The following is a 26,736-nucleotide window of genomic DNA, read 5'->3' on the forward strand; positions in this document are numbered from 1 at the left end:
ATTTTTGCATAAAGCAGCATAAAGTTTTAAGATTTGCGCAAACTCGTTGGCTATCTTTTGAAAATGTAGTTAATAGAATTTTAGAGCAATGGTCAGTTCCGAAATTGTTTTTGTGTCATGTGCATTTGAAGAAATTTCTGAGGTGACCAAAGATTTAGCAAATTCATTGTCAAAGAAATGCAATAAAGCTTATTTCTATTTTCTTTCCTACGTTCTGCAAATAATTAACAGCATAAACATCGAGTTTCAGTCAGAAAAAATTAGAATTCATTGCTTTCATTTCGTAATGGATTCAATTGTTAAAAATATTTTAAGTTGTTTTATAAAAAAACAGATTTTAAAATCCCTAGCATTATCTCAGATTTTGTCTGATTCTGTTATACCAAACTCTAATAATTACGTCAGTTTTGAAGAAATTTTTACGGGATCTACGGCAAAAACATTTTTGAATGAAAATAACTTTGATGAAATTGAATCATTGTCATTTAAAAATAATGTACTACAATATTGAGTTCGTTTTATGTACTACAACTTTATAAGAGATTTGATTTTAATGATGTTGTATTCAAACATTTGTCTATCTTCGAAAAAAATGTTATTTACTGGCTTTGCTAAATATATTCCCAAATTTGTTAGAAGAAAGTAAAAAAGATAGTGTATTAGATGAGTACCGTCTGTTCCTATGTTCAAACATAGAACATTTAGACAAGAATGTACCAGCAACGTTCTGGTGTAATTTAGGTAAAATAAAAAATACATGGAACGAACATATTCTTCAAAACTTGGCTGCTTTCATGATCAATCTTATGTCTGACTTCAACTTAATAAAAACTAAAACCAGAAACAATCTTGAAATTTAAATATCTTGTAATTCTTAAAATATTTTGATATGTATATAACAATAAGTTATCTTAAAATTTTCATTACATATTTTTTCTATTACCTTTATGATGCTAAAATTAGTTGAATTCCCGAATTTCCATTAATGTAAATTAAAAAATCATGATAAATTTTTATTTCGCAAAATCGGTTTATTCGATTCATTTAAGTGGAAACACTTGAAAAAATAAAGAAAAACATTAAACGATTTTATGGATAAACTTTTCTTATCATTCATTTCTTAAAACACCTATGCATACATCATAGCTGAGGCCAATTGGGAATTATGTATATTAATATGCAAAAAAAAAAAAGAAATAATTTTGAACATAAAACATAAAATCACGATATCTGAACTGAACAAACACACATAACTTAAATGTTGTTTTCTTCATATTTGAAATGGAAAGGTTCGACATTCAATATTCTTTCCTTTTCGCTTATTTCTTGGGATTTATCGTTGAGATATTTATGAGTCAAACATTTAAAAAAACTTAATAGAACATTAAATAAATCAGTAAATTTTTATAATCAGCCAATATTTGATTTTTTTTTCAATTCATATTATTAATATCATATATGTGTAGAGTCTCGTCTATTCTTGAGCACTGACATAAGGGAGGAGAAGCTAATTTCTGATAGAAAAATCACTTTTATGGTTGACAATAAACAAATTTTCACCAGTCAATTGGAAAATTCGAAAAGAAGAAAAAAAAATTCAATAGGAAATAAATTACCCAAATAATTTGTTGCGTGGTGTTAATGTAGATATCATAACATCCACAATATATGAAGGGTAATTCAGTAGAAAATATTCTGCAGTATAGCTATTGTGAAATCCAGGACAAATTCGAGTAAAACTATTGGCATACAATAGTGTATCAAAAAGTAGAAAATTTTTAAATTACACAATTTGGGTGTCCCTCCCTCCGTCCTCCATTTCTACATCCTACTTCCTTTAAGACTACAACATTATCCCAGACATTTTCATATACACACATATGCATGCATTGGCGTTATTTTTCAAAAATTTCTTTTTTTGTAAATGGAAAATTAATATCGTTTACGATACATTTAGTAACAAATGTAAGATAAAAAAACAAAATTACCCAGCTCAAAAGGAGCCATTTTAATTGTATTTCTTTCTTCATTAAATTTTTGCTTGAATGGAAAAATATAGAGGCTTAACTTTAGCTCTGAAATCTGTTAGAATTATCTGATTCTGGACCGATTTTTTAATTCTTTTATATAAAGTAAAATATTGGGCTATGCTTTCTTTGACTACTGGCTCGAAATTTAAGTCCGAGCAAGTTTTATTTCATTTAAATAGAAATAAGGTAATATTGTACTCCGGTATTCTTCAATTTTAAAATTATAACTTCGATTTTAAAATATTAAAATTCTTAGAACTGTTTAGACTAGTTTACAAATAGTTCAACTTGTCTGCTTCCATATATTTCAGAAATTTCCCTTTTACATATGTACAATTTAAAAAAAAAAAAATTTAAATTCGTGCAAATTCAAATTTCAGAAATAAGTTATTAATTCTTAATACGAGTAATATCCTTAGTTATAAACTGTTCATCTGATCATTATGAAACTTTGATCGATTGCTTAGAACAATTTCGCGATTAAATTTTTTGTATCAAATTTTCCGAACTCTTTCAAGCCCTCTTATTTTAAAATTGAAAGTTGTTATTTATAAATCTTAGTAAGCTTAAGAAGAAATTTATCATGAAGCCACTCGTGATCATGAGATTAAAGCCCATCGGAAATTTTAAACATGATTAAAATTTTATAATAATCATATTTCCTCACTTACTTGGGGAAAACATAGATCCCTATGAATAGCACCATTACGTACATACCAAGGAGCACACACCATATTACGGAGAACCTTGTTCCGGACATACAACAATGTTACACTGTATTTTATTCACCTAAGTGTGAAGTAAATCCAATAGTTAGATGAGCCAAAACTAATAACCTAATAAATATAGTACCTTCAAAAATTCCCATCAACTTGTTATTAAAATCAAGATATTTTTTTTGTTGCAAATTATGTTCTTTAAATTGGGAACTAATAAAATTAGGATTTTTTCAATTTTCTTTAAATAATTTAAGAGTACGAGTACTCTAGTAATATTTCTTGCAGGAATCGGTATTTCTTGCATATATACATATACATACATACTCATACTTAAATGTATGAACGTCTTAAATTGATATTTTGCACGTGAAAAATATCGAGACATAAAATTAGATTTTTTTTTAAAAAGGAAAAATATTGAATTATTTTCGTATTTCAAATTATAATTTTTTTTCTATGAATTTTTTATATTATTATACAAAACGCGCTCTTGAATTTCTCGACTACAAAAGCGTCAGCTTGAACATAAAGCGCTAGAATTCTTCATAAATTTAGACAAATAGATTGCAATTTTCAATTTGCTCTCTAGTTTTTTTTTTCAAAAATTTAAACAAATAAATAAAAATATTTCAAAATTCAGAACCTTGTTTCGAGGCAACTCTTGTTCTCGGAGAGCTGAATTCAAAAATTTTATCAAAACAAAAGTAAGCAAAGTTTTGCCTTGTACGGACGAATACATTATTTCAGTAAGATATATGTACATATGTATATTACATTGTTTTATAAAATTATATTTATAATCCACTACTTTTTCACAATTTTTAATCGCGAAATAAGAAATTGCAAGCTAAATTTATTGTAAATACCGAATAATTAATTCTAAACTGGTTTTTATATTCATCTGCATAATATTTCCACTAACAGACTTTATTCTGTTTAATGTATTCATTTTTACGATAAGTTCATATGAGTACGTAAAGTTTGCAGTATCAGCATACACTCATAATATATGGAGCAGAAAATAAGAAAAATGTGTTTTTAATGCAAAGTAGTTTGAAATTCTTAGAATTCGAATGGAAAATATTTTTTATCATTAATAGCCACAACAGTGTTCTAAAATAAATTAAAATAACAAAACAAGAAAACTTTAAGCTTTTCCATATGCATACGTTATCTATGCGGTAATAAATTTGTGGCAAGGAAGCAAAATCGCGTAAGTTGTTTTAGTATAAATTCGGGACCTTATTTAATGTTCTGCATTCTGTTCTGTAATCCAGGGAAATGTATTTCAAGATGATAGATTTAGAATGAGAAAAGCATATTGAAAAATTTGGTCAAATAGCCAATTTTTTGAAATATCATGATTTCGTAAATTAGGTTCGCTATGCAAAAATTATAGAATAATCTGAAGATAGCCTTTCTAATTCTAAACCAAGTTAAAAGTGAAAATATTTATTTTCTTCAATTCTAATATAAAACAGTTCTTCAAATTTTTCAAAAAAGGAATTTAAATTTTTAGGTTTTGTTTTACTCAAACCAGTAGGGTTTTGATTTAATGAATTTTGCCAGGCCGTCGTAAGATAAACTATTTGTGCACACTTGCTATGTAGACTCAAGCATGTCTTTTTGTCAGTTCGTTCAGACATCCGATAAAAATTCAAAAACGAAAAAATAAACACCAAAAAACGTTTAGAAAATGATTTTTGTTCTGCCATTGATTGTAAATAGACTAATTCAAACAGAGTGTTCGTATAGGAGCCGCAAACCTCAAAAAATATAATTCAAATAATTGAAAAATGAAGCTATAGTTGCACGGAGTCGACAACCATGTATATAATTAAAGGTCATATTTTGAAAGTTTCCATAAAATAACTTGGGAATCTAATTAGCTCTGGCTCAATACGTCTTGATTTTATAATCAAATTATCCTAGTGTAGGGCGTAATTCAGTAGGTTAAGATCGACTGAAACGTTTCTACTTGTTTAACATAAAATGGAAAAAAAATGTTTATGAATTGAACGTATGTGAACTTTAATATTTCATGTAAGACAAAGTAAACCTGTAATATTTTGAATTTCAAATGAACCTCGATGATAAGGCAAAGCTCTTTATTTGAAAATGTAATTGCAAATGATATTTTAGAAAAAAATGGTTTTATTTCTCATCGATTTACAAAAGAATTTGTTTTAAATAATTTTAACAAGGAAACGGTTATCCATGAGCCATTTAGCTCAAAATTTAGGTATAAACTTTTGTGAACTCCTTTTAAAATAAAAAACTTTAAAGGCTAGATTATACTGACCTTATACTGGAAACTCCTTTCTAAATTAAAAACTATCCGTAAAATATTTTTAGTTCTTTTTGCAGAATTTTTTAAGTCTCCTTTCTAAAATTAACAAAATTTGACAAAAAAATTTTATGAATTTAAAATAAAATGTGAGAAAAATTATTTGTACACTTTGTAAGCATTAAAATATAAAAAGGACACCACTTTATATTCATATAAATTTAATTTTAATGTAAATTTTTCTGCAATAAAATATCACAATTTTTTCTCCCTTAGTGAAAATCTTTTTCTAGTGCTTAAAAATAGTAAATGATTTACCCTTTCAGTTTGACTTATAGCATTATATACCTGCATATACATAAATAAATAGCAACTGTAATGTTGTAATGGAAATTTCATGAAGTCAGAAATATATTTTTAAAATTATAGTAAATTTAATTTAAGAAAATCTTTATGATAGTTAACTGAAGAAGACAGTAAACCACAACCATCTGCATTATGATGATATTGGTGTACACATGTGGCAAATTGTACAGACTTTAATGGGTGTGAGTTGTGTACAATACTTGTATACTATAATAATTGTAAGATGTTTGAGTGATTTATGCATTCAGTTGAATTTTATTAAAGTTATGTACTCATATTGCATTGTTCTAATTTTTCAATTTCAAATGAGTAAATAATAGTTTGTTTTAATGTAAAAAATGCCAAAGGATTCTCCTACAAAATGGTTTTAAAGTGAAGTCACGGTAGTTGAAGGAAACCAGAATAACAGTAACAATAATAGTTTTTTTTTATAATAATAATGATAATAATAAATAAAATTACAATGAAAATTTTGCGCTAAAATAGAATTTTTGATATCCACCATACCTTAGGTATAGGTGGATCATGCAATATTTTTTTCTTCCAAAACCTTTCGTAATTTTAAAAGTGAAGTATTCATAATTGGCATAAAATCGAACGTCTCGATCCCCAAGTTCTGTATGATCGTTTATAATGATAAAATTTAGCAAAATCACCTTTACCTCTTACTTACTATGTAATTTTATATTGAAGGAATGAAGGACCAAAATAGATAAAATGAAAAAGGTCTCACTTGTATATAAGAATCACCTATTAGCGTATGTGTTTCAATTTTATTTCAAAATAGTCAACCTGGTTCAATAATCCAGGCTCTGAGCACGATTAAAATTCGTTTTGTCTACCAATATTTCTTTTTTCAAAAGATATTCGTTTTTTTTTTGGTTTTTAGAATTGATGCCTTAGAAATTGAATAATACCGTGCTTCCATTAAAAAATTTGGTATCTTTAATCCCTTTACTCGAGCTTAAGCTATTTGACTGAATTAAAATTTCTCTTTTGCAAATTATTGTTCGTTTAGTCTAAGACAAAATTACGAAATTGCTAAAAATAATGCATTTTATTTTTTGCACACATCCACCCACCCTATTTAACTGCATAATCTATGATGTATATCTTAAGTCAGAGTATTGTTAAAATATTTTTTTAAAATTTCCAGTTAGATTTTATTATTGCTTCACATTTATTTATATGGTTAAAAGTATGTAACTATGTGTATATTTCATTCACGAACGTTCATACTTAAATTTTATGTAAATTAAATGATAAGCTAACTAAGAAGTTTATGAAAGATTTTAAGACAATGAGGACTTACAAAAGAATTGTTTGTACACACATCTAAACCTATACATACGAGTACAATATATTAAGCAATCTATACAATGCAAGTAAAAAGAAAATTTAAATTATACAAAAAAGCAATACTCTGGTCCAAAAATGAAACTTATGCTAATGAAAGGATGCAATTTGCATTGAAATTATTTTATTTTTTTTTTGCAATATACTAGTTTTACAAAAGGATTTTATTTTTTTTTTCTCAATTTTGTACATAGTTACAGTTACAGTTACAGTATGATAGACACGAATTCATTTAAAATGATTAAATTTTTATTCGTTTAAGATAAAAACGCTAGATTCTTGTAATATTTTTAATCTTGAATAAATTTTTGAAAAATATTTAAAAGAATTATTTAGGTTAAGGATTGATTTTTTGGGGAAAAAAGAAACCCGATGGATGCTTTCATTTTGAATTTTAATAAATTGAATAAATTCACTTTTCCATTACTTTCTCTATTCTACAAGAATGCTTTTATACTGTACATTAAGTATTTTATAATAAAATTTAAAGTGTTTTTCTGATGGCTTTTAATTTTGTTATCTTTTTTACTTGAATTTCATGGAAATTTCTTAATTGAGCTTTAATAAATTTATAATTAATAAATTTCAAATTTGATTCTAAATGTTAAAAAATTATGATTAATTACATGAAATATTTTATTAATTTTTGTATAATCAACGGATTCTAACGTGAAGAATTAAAAATTGAATAAGGTAACCCGTTATATTACTCAATAATATCGAATCTCAAATTACCGAAAAATAAAGCAATAAAATATCAATAACCTTAATTATTTAATATAAAGAAAAAGAACTTCGGGAGCCTCATCACCCTTCAGTTAAAAACCGAATGACGCCAGAAACTTGGGCATATTTTTAGGCGCAAGCAATCTTGAATACCTTTCTTGAAAAATAATGAAAGGTAAAGGAAAAATTTACCTTTATTGAATAAGTGTATTTAATAAGACGGAAAATTCATACTTTAGCTAAATTTACTCTAAATTGTAAATAAAGGATGATTCAGAAAGGTATACAACAACATACACCATTGGTTAGAGGAAAGAAAATGGGTAAAACTTTTACTCCGAACTAGGTGCGAAATCTCAAGGTATTCGAAGGTACAGGGATTTTAACGAATTTTCATGAAATTTTTATTTGTCCAAGTCTTTTTGATTATAACTCCGGTTCTGAAAAAGAAGGAACTTCAAACCAATAGTTTCTGAAAGGCGTAGTAAAGAGCTTAAAATAGACATGCTATTTGATTCTGAATTTTATGTATTTTCGGAATACCAAGCGATTATGTATTTTCGGAATACCAAATTTAGCAAAAATCAAATTTTTCACTTGTTTTATTTTTTCAATTTATTCTAACTAGGTAATTTCGTAAGAAATTGGTCGAACCGTTGAAATTTTTTAATAGAAATTTGCCTAGCTACTTAAGCTTTAATTTAAGACTTCAAAGATTAAAAATTTTTTTATGATACAGAAGATATAGCACAAAAACCTTTTGTCTATATCAAGATTTTAAAGGCTCTAATTTTCATTACTTTTGATTTTTATTGATTTTAAGCGCTGTAATTAAGCAGTTGACATTTTTAGAAACCGTTATTTTGATAAAAAATCTGAATTTTAATGTTTTTATCGAAATGTCATTTGAAAAACAAAAATTGATTTTAAAAAATTTGAAATTTTTGAAAAGAAAAACTAGAATTTTGTATTAGGAAAAACAAAAAAAAAAATCTAGTAATCAAAAAATTTTTTTTCGAAACTTTTCTTGGTAAAAAAAATTATAGGTTTTTAATTTTTGCCAGTTTTTATAAGAAATAGTACCTATATGGTTTCAAATTTTTAAATGCATTTTTCTCACATTGGGTGCAATTTAAAAATTTGGAAAAAATATTTTCGGAATCTAGACACCATTTGGCATCTGAAGTTATTAAAATTAACCAGCTGACGTGAATTTTTAAAGACATGCCATATAAATTTTGACATTTCTTTTAATAGAAAAAAAATTTTTAATAGGAAAATTTAATTATTTTTGTACAAAATGAAGTTTGTAAATTATATGGTAGGTACATTATGAATTTAATAAATAATTAATAAATAATTCAATGGGATTCATGAATTTTAAACAAATTTCTAGAAAAACTAAAATTGGTGTCCTATTGATGCAACTAAAGAGGTGTTCCAGTAAAGCAAAAAAGTTAATATACGCGATTGAATAGAAATAAATTTGATAGAAGAAAAACATAAATGTTTGCCGAATTAGCTGAGTTTTATAAGAAAATCTGGTGTTTGTCTTGAGAAATTTGCAAAATTTTTGGATAAGTAATTCTTACTTTTCCAAATGTTTTGATAACGGAATATTAAATTGAATTTAATTTTAGTTTTAGCAACATCTTAATTTTAACTGAATTTTTGGCTCACAATATTTTTGGTTTTTGTGCTATACCTTCTGTACCATCAAGAATTTTTTAATGTTTGAGGGCTTAAATTTAAGCTTAAGCAGCTGGGCAAATTTCTATAAAAAAATTTCAAGGTTTCAAAAAATTTCTTACGAAATTATCTGGTTAGAAAAGCCAGAAAAAATAAAACAAGTGCGGAAAACTTAATTTTCCCTAAAGTTCGAATGCTTGGTCTTGGTCCTTGGTATGAACCAGAATATACAAGAAGCATATACTGTTCATACAATACTTATTCTCAATGGAATCGTTTTTCCCAGATGCGTTTGTTCTTTTCTCAATGTAGTAAATACAGAGCACGTTCTTAATAAGATTTACATCCAAGTTTTAAAGTTTCTTTGAAAAAGAACGATCCAAACCTGTCCTAATACATAAGAGAAAAGCAGTGGTTTACTTAATTAATTTCAAATTTGCGTACTTTTATCAATATAAGTCCATTACTAATCTTTATTCCAGTTAAATTCATATATGTACGTATGTATTTTTTTGTTTCTTGTTTTTCAAATTTTTTCTTTTACTTTTGAGTTCCCTTGCACGTTCAAGCTCTTGAATCAAAACATTTCTTCTGTTGAAATATAATACTAATAGTAAATTGAAATCCATATCTTTTATTAATTTTATTATTTTTTTTATCAAAATATAAAAATATTTTTCAAAATTCTCAAGGTCTGTCAAATGACAGACATTTACTTTCTTTGTTAAATGACAAAACAGCTCATTTAGTGTGAGTCCAATTTTCTAAAACATAATTAAAAAGTATAAAATGTTATTGTCCTGTAGTGTGAGTAGGGTTACCTTAGCAAATTTTAAAATTTTTTGAAAAAAATTTTATTCAAAGCAAGCTTGTTGAAAGACCTTCCCTTTCTAAAGAAGAAAATTTCTTAAAGACTTCAAAAATGTATCGAAATGTCGCAATTTCTTTATTTTGTTATTGTTTTTAAAAATTTTAAAATCGGTGCAAAATAGCATGTCTTGAAGACAACATGAAAAATTGGAAAAAAAAAATAAAATTCAATATTCATTTTTTTTATCTTTGTTTTAAACTTCAGCTATTTTCATTTTGCAATTTAGTAAAATATTTCATGTTATATTGACAAGATACCCAAAAGAAAAGGAAAATGGCGGAATGAATCAAATAACTGTTAGATATTTAATATTGTTTTCAATATCTTCAACGAATCGCAAAATGGATTCAAATATGCAACTATAACGATGTCTTGTGAATGCAAATTAAAATTTCTAGATTGACTTTTCGATTTAATACCCAAATTTTGTATTTTAATACAAAATAAAAAAAATTTAATGTTGCACTATTGACATTGCGCGTTAATCCTGTCGCATTTTGGAAAATAGAGGATTTGGAAAATAGTGGTCCCTCTTCCTGTAAAGGAGAAGAGGAAAAATATTACTATGTATTCTTTTTTGCAATTCCTTTATCATAGTATCTTGTATACTGCTGGATAAATAAAAATTTTAGTGTCGCCGAAAAAAGAACAATCTTAAACCCAAAGTGATGTAATCGAGCATACAGGATATATTGAAAAGAAGACTTCCTTAATTAAACTTGCAAAATTTTTCCCAAATTTGCTTAATTATTTTTGTTCTTTAAAACAGTTTTAATTAAAATAAACTTTTTAAAAAGAGAATGGCGGGTTACAGAGCAAATTAAGCTTTTCTTTAGACTTCGTCTAGGAACTTCAAAAATAGTTTCAAAAATAAAAAGTAAAATTTCGGTTACAATAGTGCTTGTTCGGCATATACTGATAAATTCGATCGGTCGCCTAGTTGTCTATGCACAAAAAATTTATCGCATCGATGGTTTCGGCCGATCAGCCGTTCACAAGTACAAATTACTTACGAATTCTTAAATATTTCAGGGTATTCAAATTTTTCGCCGAACTCGTTTTGAATCCCGTTTTCTAATATTCATACAAACTTAAAACTAAAAGATCGAGCAAGAAAAAAAAATAGCTTGAACAAGTTTTTATTCTACGCAACCAACACACATGAGTCGTTTTGAATAGTTTAAGCGACTGAATTGACTCAACTATTGAACATTTTAGGTATAAATTAGGCACATCGAAAAATTTGCTGGGTTACGTATATTGCTTGAGCTTCACAAGTTTTATATATTAAAAATCTTGGGGAATTAAAAATTTCAATTCAATTTCAAAGCATACCAACTTAATGCCTATACAGAGGAGGATGAATTTGTTAGAAATTTTTTAGTTATTTTTAATGCTTGAAGTTTCAATTTAATTTTCTGGATGGCGGCATGTAAAGTGATTTGATGTCAATAAAAATATTCTGAAGATTAAAAATTAAACCAAAAATTGTTGCAAGTAACATTTTGTCCATCATATTGACATATAATTTTTTTTTAAATAGAATTTATATAAAGTAGCTTCGAAGATATTGAATTGAATTTCAAATAGATTCGCAACCGAACTGTGAAATTACTTTTTTCTTATAATTTTTTCTCCTTCCTCTCTATCACTTCTTAAATTTTTTTTTTCGTCTCTTTCTTCTTGTTTTTTTCTGTAATACTGATATACAGTTTGTTAGTATTGAAAAACTCAGTATCTCTCTGAACATTTGTTTGTATCAGAATTATATGTACGGTGCTTTCTTGGTCATTCCATTCGTTAATCGGGTTCATTTGGTTTCAATCCCTTCTAAAGTTTTGATACAAAATTTATTACAAAAAAAAATGAATTGAAATATAATAATTATCATAAATCAGTATGACATCTGGGATTCGTAGCATTACTGCACACAATAAATTTCTTTAAAAAATTTTATTCTGACTGTAAAATACATATTTTTGAGTTAATGATTGGTGTACCAAATAAATATATATGTAGATAAATTTCAACAAAGTGAAAGAAAGCCTCGGGTGTAACATAAAATTTTCAAGTGAATTCAATTTGGTTAGAATTAGATAGAAAATTGATTTGGAAAAAACCACAAATTGAAAAAAAAATTTCTGAAGAAGAAACCTTCGGTGCATCATTAAAAAACACTGAAATATTAAAAGAGTATTGAAGCTTATACAGTTAGATAGAGTATTTTACTGAATTATGAAATTTGGAAGTAATTCAAATAGATCCTCAGTAGATTATTAAAAAATAATTAATACCATTTGAAATGAATAAATATTTATGTAAAATTATGATTATTTCCAGCCAATTATATAGGTACATTAAATATATATATGGGCCAATTGTGCGCCAAGTTGAAAAAAACTTACCTTACAGTTTGTTATACGTTTTTATAAGTTTTTTATTTAAGCTATTTGAAAAACTAATCCTTTGTCATTTACTGTATTTTAAACTAAAAATTGTTAGTTATAATGTAACAAGTTAGTTTTAATATTTTGCGACTTTAATTGTTCGCATGACACAATTCGCTCATCCTTGGCTCAAATTGGGCGAATAATTAAACTATGCTTCATACTAAATCTTTAATTTCAAAAAATAAAAACATCCTTGTAATTTTGTTCTAATATAAACTTAATAATTATAATTTTTAATTTTTAAAGAATATTTTAAAAATATTTAAGCTCACCAACAATTTTAACCGACATATTTTGTTTCCCATCAAGATCTTATTAAAGTTCCCTTAGTTGAAAAGGAAAAATTCTGTCATACTTCTAGTAATATCTCATATTTCTCTGTTATTAATAATAAACATATGTATGTATGTAGATATACAAAAATATTGCCAGCAGTTATAAAAATAATAATTTAAATAAGAAACAAGTAAAAACATTTCCTTCAAACTTAACCGACTGAGTTATACCCTACACTCTAACGTGGCAATCTGAATATAAAAAAGAGCTGAAAATTATCTGATTTCCTTTTTTATTTTGGATTTATATTGTGTAACCGCAAACCAAATACCAATAATTACTGTCAGGTGGCGCATGAAAGAAGCTTCATTCAATTTTCACCATAACCTACTGAAAAAAAAATTTTGATGTGCATAGCGTGGAGGAGATGGGCAATAAATTAGACAATTTCTTACCAAATTTCATGGAATCACAACAACTAGTTTTTGATATATTTAAAATTAGCTTTTAAAGTTCTATTCCAGCTGCGTGAATGTCAGGTTACACTAATAACTATAAATAATCAAAATTATGTTCTACAGTTGTATAGTTAGCTGTATCTGAATCAGTGCAGAAATTCCATTTAAATGTAGAAAATATAATAAAAAATGTAATTATGAGCACACGGTTAGAAAATGTTATACTAATATACAAGGTTCGAAATATATAATATTATAATCTTTTTGAGTAGCATGGTAGCTAACAGAACTTGTTGTCTAAATTAGTGCAACTACAATAGCAGACCTACTTCACAGAAAAGAAAAAATTTCTGAAAGTTTGATGATGTTTGCAGTATCCTGCGATCGAAAAGACGGACATGTCTAAGTCTATGTATAGAGCTTTACTCTGAGCACGAATATATTTACTTTATTATAAGTAGGGTACAAAAATTACATTAAAGTGGAAGTAGTCTTGTATGTATTCATAGTGTATTTTCATTTTGCATCAATAGTCTTTAGTGTTAAACTATAACTCTTTTACGGTATGGAATATTTTACGGCCATAAATATTTTATTACACTTTTATACATATGCACAAAATGTAATGAGAATATGTTTTGTTGTAACCGTAATATTGAATAAAATGTACATTATATTTAAATATATTATTTTTTGTAATATTATTTAAAAAGAAAAACATGCTTTTTTCATATCTTCTTTTTGCTTCCAGAAATCCTTTTACCTCGATGGGATTACTTTCTTACATGAACTTATCCGTATATTTTAAGTATACTGATATTCTTACTTAGGATATTCTTTTATAGATTTCAAGATAGTGGTTAGAAGCTTTATGGATTCAAAAAGTAAAAAACAGTAAAGGAAAATTTTAGTTTTTATATTATATGAACTAAGGTAGAGTGTGCAGGGCTTTATATTTGAGTGAACACAGTTTGATTAGAAACAAACAGAATGCAACACAGAAGAATTTCTATACATCCTAAGTGAATTTTTATAAATGGTGCTGAATTGTCCAATAATAATATTCCTTAATATGAAGTTGTTGAAAACCTTTGCCATATATCAAACAATTTTCAAACAAAGAAATATGTGAAGAGCCAAAAAATCTAGTATAAATATACCCACATCAACGAATGTCCTAAGGATATTATAAATTCAACACCCCGCTTGTAGCGCTAAGAAAATAGAGGTCGGAGATACATGTGTACATATATGCAAAATAATAGTAGGTTAATCAGCGTTGAATTCTAAGTTGATTTAGCTATGTCTGTCCGTTCGTCCCTCCACTTGCCTGTTCATATATCTCAGCGAAAACTCAAAAACGCCTTAAGATGAGCTAGCCAAATTTTTAAAAATTGCAAGTTATGATGGTAAGAACCCTATTTAATTTAGATCTGATTGAATCAGCCTTTCTTCTAACTCTCATACAGCTCCGAAAAAAAATTTAGTCATACCCTGAAAACACTGAGGTATTAATTTACGAAATTTTTAATTAACGAGTTTGGTTATAGAGCCTATAATTCGAGAAAATATGCTTGTTCAAAATATTACACAACAACGGCCACACAATTAATAAGAATAGTTTAATGATGCTTCGGAAACCATAAATCATACCACACTAGAATGCTGCAAAAATGAGCTTGATAATAGGGGCACTAATCTAAAAGAATTTACTGTTGTACACCTTAAACTTTGAATAGCTAGTAAAAATACCAATTTAAAATTAATATTATTGTATCGTAAGACAAATACGAAATATACTGTCATCCAACTTGCCACCAACAAATTTATTAACAGAATATTAATTCGTAAAAAAATATTAGAAGTGAATTCACACAACTATCACCCAACTCTTGCAGACCATCCGTACGGATGTTATAGAGCTGACGCATCTAACTCCAAATTTACCCGTTGTGTTTGATTTTTTAGAAATTTTACTCGCAGTTGAAAAAGAAGATACACCTTGTTTATGTATTATATGTATGTATATCTAAAATAGTATTCTTAGCCATAAATATACTGATGTATATTCATATTAAATAAATGATTTATGTATATACACCTACATATGTATGTATATTCATGCATGAGTCTACTATTTTGAAATTAAATAAGTGTATCGTAAAGTATAAAAAAATATTGACTTGACGGCATTTTTCTTATGAATATACATACATGCATTATATACATAAGTATACAATATTATTTTAAAGAAAATACTAAAGAAAGAATTTATGAAAATAAGAATGAATTTTTTATTTATTGAAGTAATAGAATAATATTTTATTGAAATTGTAGAGTGGATCCTACACTGAATGTCAATAAGTACGTTATATTACGTGGTACGGGGTTTGCTAATATAAATTGAAATTGCCAAGTCTTTTCGTAATAAACTGTTCCAACTTCATCATAATCAATATCGGCTAGCATTAATCGAGGTAAACAAATTATTACAATCAAGCAGTTAAATTTGCATACTTTATAGTTGCAATCAATAATTAAATAAAATTTCCTTTTTAAGCCAAAGTTTTGTAAATATTATAAATTTACCATTGCCTTTGCAACGCCGAGAAATTACGGTCAAATATAAGTACAGAAATACAATATCTACATATTATACTTATATATATGAGAGGCTCAGAAGCAGAGTGGCATATTACACATTCACATTATTTTGCAGAAAATGCAATTGAAAAAAACCTAATATTGAAGAGCCAGCAAAATCACTATTACAGCTCTATTGACTTTAAACAATATATTTTTATTCTTAGTTTTTTTCGTAGTTCAGCTAGTTTATTACTAATACACTCTAACTTAAAAAAAATCTGGTTCTTTTGTGGTTTACACCAGTTTGCTTCTGAGCCCCTCATATATATCTTTGTCAAATTCTGAATCAACTTGGTTATCTTCATTTTATTCCATGAATAGCCCAAAAACGCACTCAGCCAGTCTGACTAAATTTTCAGAAATATTAGAAATTGCTGTAAAACTCCAAAATAATTTAGTATAAATCTTGAAATTTAAAGGCATACAGTTAATAAATCACGGCCACCTATTTCGATAAAATTGATTATAATTCTACAAATTTTAACATTAATTCGTCACATTCACATGACAAGAAAACATTTCAGTGCAGTACTGAAATTTATAGAGAAGTTTATTATTATTAGAAATACGCCTAGTTAACAGTATAAAAACTAGAAAACATAATGAACAGTAAAATATAAGTAATCTGTAGAGCTAGTAATAATTGCATCCTTGTTGCTTCATTCTTGTGTATTTCTGTAAATACGCACCTTTGTAATTAAATAAATAATTTTAGTATAATACATTAGATTCGGACTTATTATTGCATATAGCGACAGAATTCAAATTATAATAATTTTTCCAAAATATATTACATGGTTAACCAAAATATTTCTTCGCTCTCCATATATGACCCACAACAAGTTTGTTTATGATATTCACTCAAAATTATTAAATATATTTTAGGCATTATATCGTGTTCAATCACCAAAATTCGTTGCAATTTTTCATAAATTATTTTCACCTAGAAAACATAGAATTTGTTTAACGAATTATAAAATTATTTTGTTGTGAAAGCTCAATATTATTAATATTATCACATTTTCAATTATAAGCTAATTTACCATAAAACTAAAATAATGAACTAAATTTTTCTGTACAGCATTTAATTATCAAATCAACCGGGTACACTTATAATAAAATTTAATCCCTTTTTAAATCAAACATGGAAATCCAATGATAAATAATGAATGCTGAGTAATAAATAATTATTTTGATAATTTATTGGTCAATCTCCTTGTACTCTACATTATATGGTTAGGAGTTTTCTACATTATTCTATAATATAAAATATAGCTCATATGCAAATGTGTATAACAAAATTCAAATAGGGAGAGCAATGTCACAAAAAAGATCCTAATAAAATATTAAATTGAAATTCAATATTTTTTTTAATTTAGTTGGTAATTGTAATATATTCAAATTAAATTTCTGGAATCTTGTATTCAAATATTTAAAATCAAGCATTTGAAAGGAAATTTGGAAGCCGTTTTGTTCAGCAAAAATGTAAGGCTATCATATCATATTACAAATTAAATTATTTTAATTTTAAAGGATGAAATGTTCTTCGGGGATATTAGCATGAAGGATACCAATATCCTTATTGTGTACCAATACTTTTTATAAACAATTTCACATAAAATATTTTTGTGTGAAGATGTTTTCGTACCACCAGCGCAACAAATAATTATATTATGTACACTGAATAATAAGCACATATGTATATAACCAGTATGTATACATGAGTTGTATATAAAGAATTAGGTAAATATTTGTTTTTTGTTTAATTAAAAGCAGTAATTTATTAGGATTTTATTAGAAATTTTATTTTCGGCAGAGCAAATATGTTTTCAAAATATTTGAAAATGAAAACTTCGCTATCTTAAATTAACTTGAAAAAATTCAAAGTATAAATATAATTCATTCAATACAAAATCATGACACTTTCTCTATATGAATTGACTAACTCCATTTTTTCATAAAATTTTCATTTCAAATATTGAAGCAGCAGAATAACAGCACTCATTTGCTATATTAGTGCAGCATTTGGTATCATTATAACTTTTGAGCAAATCTCTAGCAAAAATAAAAATCATGACATACGTTAATTCATAATTTCTGAAAAATATTATACCTGGCTCTTTCTACTGTTATGATATTAGCTAATTTTCAATATTGCAAAATGATAAGTGCTATTCATCATCCTGCCAATCAATTACTTGTAAATATTGGGAAAATTTTAATTTTCAGATGTTTATTTGTAAATATTTTTTTCACAAAATTCTGATAGTAACTTTTGAAGTAGCGGAATTAGTTATATCCAGATAACTTTTCTTTTGACTCCGGATATGAAAATATTTTATATGAGATTCAATTAATAATTAATTTATTTCAAAATTTGCTTAAGAATAGCTGTACACAATAATTTCATAATTTCGAATTCATTAGCAAATAGATTTAGAAAATAGTATTATTATTTTCTATATATACACAGTGTGAATCACAAAAATATTCAACAAAACACACCATTCTTTAAGTTAAAGAATTTAAAATGGTTAAAACTTTTGTTCCGCTGCCAAATTTCAATAGTTTACGGAATCCAGCTATTTCAAGCAATTTAAGCTGTCCAGTTAATAAATCTGTATAACTTTATTTTTGTCGCTCTTTTCAACTTTTTCCTTTATAGAGTTAGTACATAGGTGGAATGAATGTCTCATATTTCCAGCATCATTAACAAATAATGTACGGTAATAACTGCACCTACATACACACATGCTTATGTTGTTTATAAATCTAAAGAATATTTATATCATATTATTGTTTCAAGTATAAACATCACTTAATAAATTATATTGAGTAGATTATTTTGAAATGAAAATAACAAACCATAATATCCTATTAGTTTGTACTATGTGTTTTGCCCACGCATTTACATAAGCATACATCCTTATATTATATAATTTAATAATTATGTATACTTGTTTGCATAACATAACCAGTATATTAACGAACATGTGTATACTCAATATATTATACCAACATATATTAAATACATTTAATTTGATTGAATTCAAAAATATATAGAGCTTAAATTTACATATATATGAAGGAATTTGCAATACGTATCTATGTATACACACATATACGAGTATTATTATTTTAATATTATGTACAGGAATTTAGGTAAAATTTTCGAGGATATTATTCAATATTGAAAATGAATTTTCCAATTGAATAATCCGATTTAATAGACTGTATGTTTAGTACTGTATGTACATGCACATATGTATGTACGCATATTATATAAAAATTTCTATTAAAATGTTTTAGCTTTAATCCTGCCCACACTGATGTTCACATAAACATTATAGACATGTAATAAAAATACAAAAGAATAAAACCCTTACATGTGGTTGAAAACGATAGTAATAAAAAAAAGATCCTTAAAATTCTTCAAAGGATATTACAAGAAAAAACGTTTATAAGTATGAAGTTTTTCAAAAGATCATAATAAAAAAAACAGTATAAGAAACGATGGAAAATAGATTTTTCATTTTTTGTCTTTTTCGTCTTCTAATTTTTTTATCCTTTCTTCCTTAAATGCCTCAATTCTTTATCCATTAATTTAATCACATTTTTTCAATTTTTTCATTGAATTTTGTTTCTGTTTTCTCTTTCTCTATTTTGTCAGTAATTAGATTAATCTGACAATTTTTAACATATTTTCTCTTCCTTTTCTATTTATTCTCCTTCATTCTATATCGACAAGATGTTCCATTGGCTGTTCTAATCAATAAGAAAATTATGTCCTTACAGATGTGTAGAAATTTTTTCATATGAATATTGTTGCCAATAATTCTAACCAAAAATAGTGAGTGAATTCCGAATCGAATGATGATGTTATACAAAAGCAATACTAAATTTTTATACTTTAACTTTGTATTGTCGTATAGCGACTTTTCAAAACTATCAGACGACAGGTATAACAATATTTAAAAATTAGCTAATTTTTGTAGGTTTTATTAAGTTCTTTTTAAAAGTCTGTGGATGAAGACGAAAAAGTAGAATTTAAAACACTTCTTTTTATCAAATTTAGTACACAAATTAATAAAAATACAAACCAGTAGCTAACGAAAGCATTAAGTCTAAATAACGAGAATATTGTTTTATTGAAATAATTGCCTTGTTACCATTTAACATTGCATAAATGTGGGGGCAATCTTAAAGAAAAAAAAATTATAAATTATAATTTAATAAGGTTTATGTATTTGACTAAAAAAGAATTTCCTGTTGCACTTCTCGCCTTTTTTAAGAATGGGATGTACTTTTTAGTGTAAAAGATCAAAAAAAAAATAGCTGAACCAAAATAAATATTTGCAAAATTAGTATAATAATTCCGAAGGAGTGTACAGCAGCAAAAATGAAATTTAATTTAATAAAATAAAATTTTCCGGAGAAGTGGTAGATTCCAATATAATTAACAATATAAAAATTGAGGAATTTTTCACGGACAACGAAAACTTCTTTATATTACTGCAGAGCAGATTACGTAACTTAGATGACGTATCTTAATCAAGATCTGATCGGAAGAAATTTTCATCACTTATATTTTTTTAAAAAGATTAAGTTTTTACATTTCATCAAGAGTAAAAGAAACCTTGTCCTTATTTCCTTGCATCTATAAGTATATAAATCGTATTTCAACTCAGAATTTGACCATCCATCTTTTTGAAATAAAAAAAAAAATAATTCGCCATTTTTTACAGTGTCACATTGCACATTTAACATAAGTTTTGCATTTTCCTATTTTCATCTTGAAAGTAGTTTACATTCTATAATAGTACAAAAAGGTGAACAGTGGGATACAAACTAATAAGTATCTTCCTCCCAAGTTTTTAGAGATGTATTGAAAAATGATTCTATTATACATCAGCAACTTTTGCTATTGAAAGATGCAGAGTATGTCAATGTATACAACTCATTTGTATACAACAATGTGGAAAAATGAGTCATACAGTTCCGAAGAAGAATTATTCTTATATCTTTCCGAATGAACTATTCTTATATTTTTTTATATTTGAGTAAATTGTCACGTGTCCATGACATTTTCTTATTTTATAACTTATAATCTTTCAATTTTTATTTGATCATCATCCAATGGTTATTTTCCTTTTTATTTTTCCAATACTTAACCAATTTAAATATCAACATCGATTGGAAAAAAATTTTTCTTTCAAGTTTCAAAATAAATGTAAACAAAGCAGATCGATACATTCTTGTTTACGCACATACACACAATCTCTTATACGTAAAATTGTATACTATGAATTCATAGATATTTGTATATAACAGTATGTACGTACAGATAAATACTGTCATACTGATGAATTTTGGTAGGTTTTTCAATATGTGCACATTCAGTGTTACTAATATACAAAGCTCTCAAATTCCTATCTTGTCAATGTAAACCAAAGACAAAAAAATTAATAAAAAAAAATAAAAAATCATGAGACTAGAATGAAAAATACAAAAAATCAAAAGCTTTTCACTTAACAATGATAATACGCAAAGATATAGGTATGTATGAGTGTGTTTGTGTTTATATATTACATAGGTAAATTTTTGAGTCAAGGATATAAAAAATAATATACAAACGCATAAACAAAGCATAAAATTTTTAATGCTTTATAATAGAGAGTTTCTCTGGCTGTTGTGTTTATTGGTATAGGCTTTAAAGTATACGATTATAATATTATAGTGTTTTTCTCGTTGGGCTTAGTTATAGAAAGAGAAGAGGATAAAAAGAAAATTTTTTTTTCGTGATTTTCAATTAAAGTGACTGACTGAAGCTCTGTCTAAATCAATTTGTTTAAAAGCATTTTTTGTTTATCCCTTTTTTTTTTGTGTTGTGTATAGAAACACAAAATATTTAGATCAAAATCTACATCACAATATACACACATACACACTCTTATATACATTATTATCTTCATTTTGTATCCTTTTTTTTCCTTCCTTTTTTTTATTCAGGTTTCAAATATTAATGGCATTCTATACTATTTGTAAAAACAAGATCTAGCACTGGAGGCAGTTTATATGACCTATTTTTCATCTATGCACAATAAAAGTTTACATAGGATTACTTTATTGAACGTTTCTCTTTTGTTTTCCCATATTAATTTTATTTACTTGTTTTTGTTTTACTATAGAAGACCAGGAATTTAAGAATTACATGTGTACATGTGTATGTAATGGTTAATGTAATAAAGCAGGTATACAAACCTAAAATTTCGAAATTCATTGGTTTCAAATATAACTGAATTTATTTAAGACATTCGTTGTTTTTGTTTACATAAGAACCTTACTAAGAAAAAGAACAGCGGTTAGTTCGGAAGTCCCTGTTTATTTTATAATATTTATTTCATTTATCTTTTCCGAATATTATCAACAGTATGATGGTGTTTGTATGTCAGTTTGTTTTGTATTTTAGTTATGACCTGAACCGATTTGTGTGGCATGAAAGAAGAGAGGTGGAAATTTCCCGAATATTCATTTCGCATTATTGGCCATTTCTAAGCCAAAAGCCAAGACTTTTTCCGTAAAATGAATTCTTTAAATTTGTTTATTAAGAGAGAGAACAAACAGACAAATTAGCCAATTCTATTCCAAGAACCGGGCATTTTTATATGTAATATAGATTGAAGAAAATACAGATATCGCTTATATTTGTGAAATGCAGTCAATCGTATGCGGGTTGCCGGCAACTATGAACTCAAAACTGAAAGAAATCCAACAATTTTGAAGAGATAATTTAATTGAAGAATTTTTAAAACTTCTTACTTGTTCAATTGCAACCACGCTTTTCTTCTTCGTTGTCTTTAATTATTTACCTTTTTATTAAGAAAAATCATACACAAAGTTTTGATAATAAAAATTGGAAATTCAAAGTTATTTCCAAATAATATTTTAGCCAAACGTAGCATGGACTAAAACGTTTGGATCTCTGCCCGAATGTAAATATGTATGGAAATATTATCAGACATACACACCCACCAAGGATAATACAAGAAGTATTGTGACATAAAGGTAGATTTTTTATATTAATAGAAAACAAATAAAACAAATTTACCGAAATTAAATTTACTTTTATTTAATTTTTTTTTCTTAAAAAAATTCCTCATACATTGATAGTCTTTAACTCTTATGCAGAGCACAATATTATTAGTAGGTGAGAAATGATATACATGTCAAGACTAAGGGACTACTTTGTCAGGTAAATGACTTAGAAAAACAATAATTTTGAAAAATTGGAAATAAATATAAGAGAGTAAAGAAAAAAATTGTAAGGATTTGAAATTTCATTATGCTAAAATTTTCTTTGTGTAAACTGTATGCAAATTTATCCTTTATTTTATCCATGGAATTCCTGACAAGATACATTTTAATCTATTGGAAAAAAAAATTATTTTAATGTTTGAAAAATAATGACGAGCTTTATATTTACAGGAAATAAATTGATTTTAAAATAATGAAATCAACAGCAAAATATTTTTTTATAGAACGATAAAAAAGTTACGGATGAAGAGATTACCTAACCCAAAAAATACAAATTTATCTAAAACCCTGAATAAAACCGTCAACTTTTGTATGAATATGTTTGAGTTTCATTTCTTACATCAAACTCCCTTATTTATTATGTCATATTACATGTTACTTTTAATTAAATATTTTGCATTTAAAATTTGAAATTTTTTGTCATGTATAGATATTTCCATTATCATATGTACATTACTCTTTTCCCACATACACACATACATATGAACGTCTACCTAGGCCACAATTGAGTAAAAAAGTGTATTTGAATTTGAAATTTTAAAACACATTATTTTTTCGGGAAAATGACTAACCAACAATATTAGAAAATTCGAGTAATTAGGATGGTGGTGTCTATAAGCAAACCCATATATTATTTCTTTTGAGAAGTTAGTTTCAGAAATTATAAAATTTCTATAACAGAGGCGGTAAACCGGACAAAAACCGGAAATTTAGGTAATAATTGTTTTTTTTTATATTTTTGGTTATTTACCCAAACAGAAGCAAATAATCGCAAGATTTTATTACAATTTAATATTTGGATCCTGGTTATGGTTAAACATATTTTTAATATTTCACCTTTTTGTAATTTTATAAATACAGAACCATATTTGTGCGTTTTCATTTACAATATCCGGTAACATATATGTAGTTTTCGCAGTAATTCTTCGACTAAACAGAAACAGCTCGTTTATCCAATTTTTAAGAAATTATTTTACAGAAAAAAACTACTTACTGGAACACAATCATGTTTTCATCGCTCGCTGTTCAAAAAATTTTTTGAAAATGCTTTGAATACGTAATTCTCTTTTTTCTAATTTTTTCTACAAAACTTCGCAAGTTTTATTTATCATATTTGAGGTGATAAACAGATCCTAAAGATATCATACTGCCACTAGACCTACATAAAATATGAAGAGATTAAAAACGCACAATATTATTACAATATAGCGCATATGGTATCTTAGAGTCAGAGACAATTTTGCCATAGGAGATATCATTTAGCGTCTTGTATTATCTCTTTGGAACGAATCTCCAACTATTCTAAGAAGAGAATTAAGTTCTTCTTTGGTTATTCTGTGATTGAATATAAATTTAATTAAATTGCTAAGAAGCTCTTTTTTTGGATTTTTGCTTAAAAACATTGGATGAGTTTTAATATATACAAAGTAATGTTTGAGAGCAATTAACAATTATTATAAAATTGCAATACACTTATGTGTAACATTTAAAAAAAATTATTACCTATGTTTTCTTGTACCAGAAAGTTAATTGAATACCTTAGCCAAAAACCAACAAGTTATTTAGAATTTGGTTACAATAATTTTCGTTAAAACAATTTCTAAATTTTTCCTACTTCTATCCAAACAATTGTTTTAAAAATATTGTTAATAAAACCGGCTTTTTTACTTTTTAGCACCTTTCCAAAAAAGTTTTGAAAAAAAGTACTAATTAGTTTCACTCTGTCCGTGTGTCTGTTTAAAAAACTTCTACACCCTTGAAGATAGAAAGCTGAAATTTTATATGTATATAGATCTTTACTAGAAACTTATTTCCATAGAAAACAATTTTCACCTATCTCTCTCCCTCCAAATTTTGCAAAAGCAGAAATACAGTGGCTGGATTTTTCTATCGCGATGTATCATTTCTGAACTTTAAAAAAGCAAGATAGCCGCTAAAATATACCGCTATCTAAAACCCGTTTTTTAGGTACTTAGTTTGTTAAGTTTCACGAAATTTTTTTTGTGTATAGCTGGAAGTAGAATATGGTGTAAAATTATTTTGTTCGAATTTTCGGACAGTGAGAGGAAACGCACTCTTAATGTATCGATAATTCAAAATCAACATTTTTATGTGAAATTAAAAGAAACCAAAATATTTAAGCATGCTGAATTTGAAATACATTTATTGTCAATATTTAAAAAAAAAAGTAAAACTATATTTCAGAATTATAAAATTTTTTATAAAATAATTTATAAAATAAGGAATTTTTCTTGAAATATTGATTTTGGTTTCAAAAGCTGTTTCAGTTCAAGAAATTATATCGCAATCTGAAATTAAAGTGCAACCAGATGTGAAAGAATAAAGGTATAATAAACTAATTTTATCATTCTTTTAAAATTAAAAAAATTTTCAGTGCTTTATAGTAAAATCTCCTAATTAAATCGAAGCAGAAGCTGTTAAAATTAATTGAAGAACCCATTTAAGGACTAAAACATCGTATTGTTGTACATCAAGGCAAAAACCAATTTTTTAAATTCAAATGGGTTCAAATCCACAAAAATCAACATAGATGAATTTTTTTCAAATATAAATGGCAACTTATACAAGCTTATGTAAGTAGTTTTGCAAACATATAATTTTTTTAGAGTGCAAGCTTCTAAAATTTAAGGGTTAGTCGTTTTATAAATTATATGAAAAAACCATACAAAGCTTTAAATTTGGTTCAGCTCCAAATTTTAGACAAACTGAAAGTCATAATTAGGCTGTAAATTTTTACATTATCTTGCAATGTAATTTAAATATCCAAGTTTTGTTGGAATTCGCAAAAATCCGATCAAAATATCCGAAATATTAATTCTATAATAATGAACACGAACTACACGAACAAAAAAACCTAGCAACAATTTACTTTTCAAGTTTTGAGGTTACAAATTTGGAATTTGTGGAAATCGTCTATTTTGTGTATTAGAATTGATGGCTCGGAAACATGACATTTAATGCTCTCAATCCATTGTTCAAATAGGTTTTTTAAAACGTTGGAATTATATAGTATATACAGGTTTGAAATATTTTGAGTTGAACAAAACACTAAAAGAGTTTTACGACATGCTATGATGTCAATAATGTAAGAGCAATAAATACCAGCAAAAGACAAATTCAGCAACTATTCAGCAAATATTATAAAAATATAAATTTATAATTTTAGTGCATAAATGATTTTCAATAATATGTCATCCATTTTTTGTACTGCAAAAATTTATACGGTCTGTATAAGATTTTTGGAAAACAATTTGTTGAAATTCGAAAATATTCAATGATGTGAAACAAGTTCTGATCCCATCATAAAAATTTATACTTTAGATAAGAATATGCGAGAAATCAAAGTTTTTATTCTTTATTATTTAATAGCTCATCCCTTTTCAAAATTTTAGTGAAATTGATTATAAAATGTTTAATTGTTTACTAATTAAAAAAAACATATCTGATGTGATCAGCACATATTCGATCGCCATTTTCTATTTTGACGAAAGTTTTGTGGCTTAATGATGCTTTTATGCCAGAGCTAT

This window comes from Condylostylus longicornis, unplaced genomic scaffold, assembly GCF_029603195.1.
Source record: "Condylostylus longicornis isolate FDR11 unplaced genomic scaffold, ASM2960319v2 ptg000004l, whole genome shotgun sequence".
NCBI lineage: Eukaryota > Metazoa > Arthropoda > Insecta > Diptera > Dolichopodidae > Condylostylus > Condylostylus longicornis.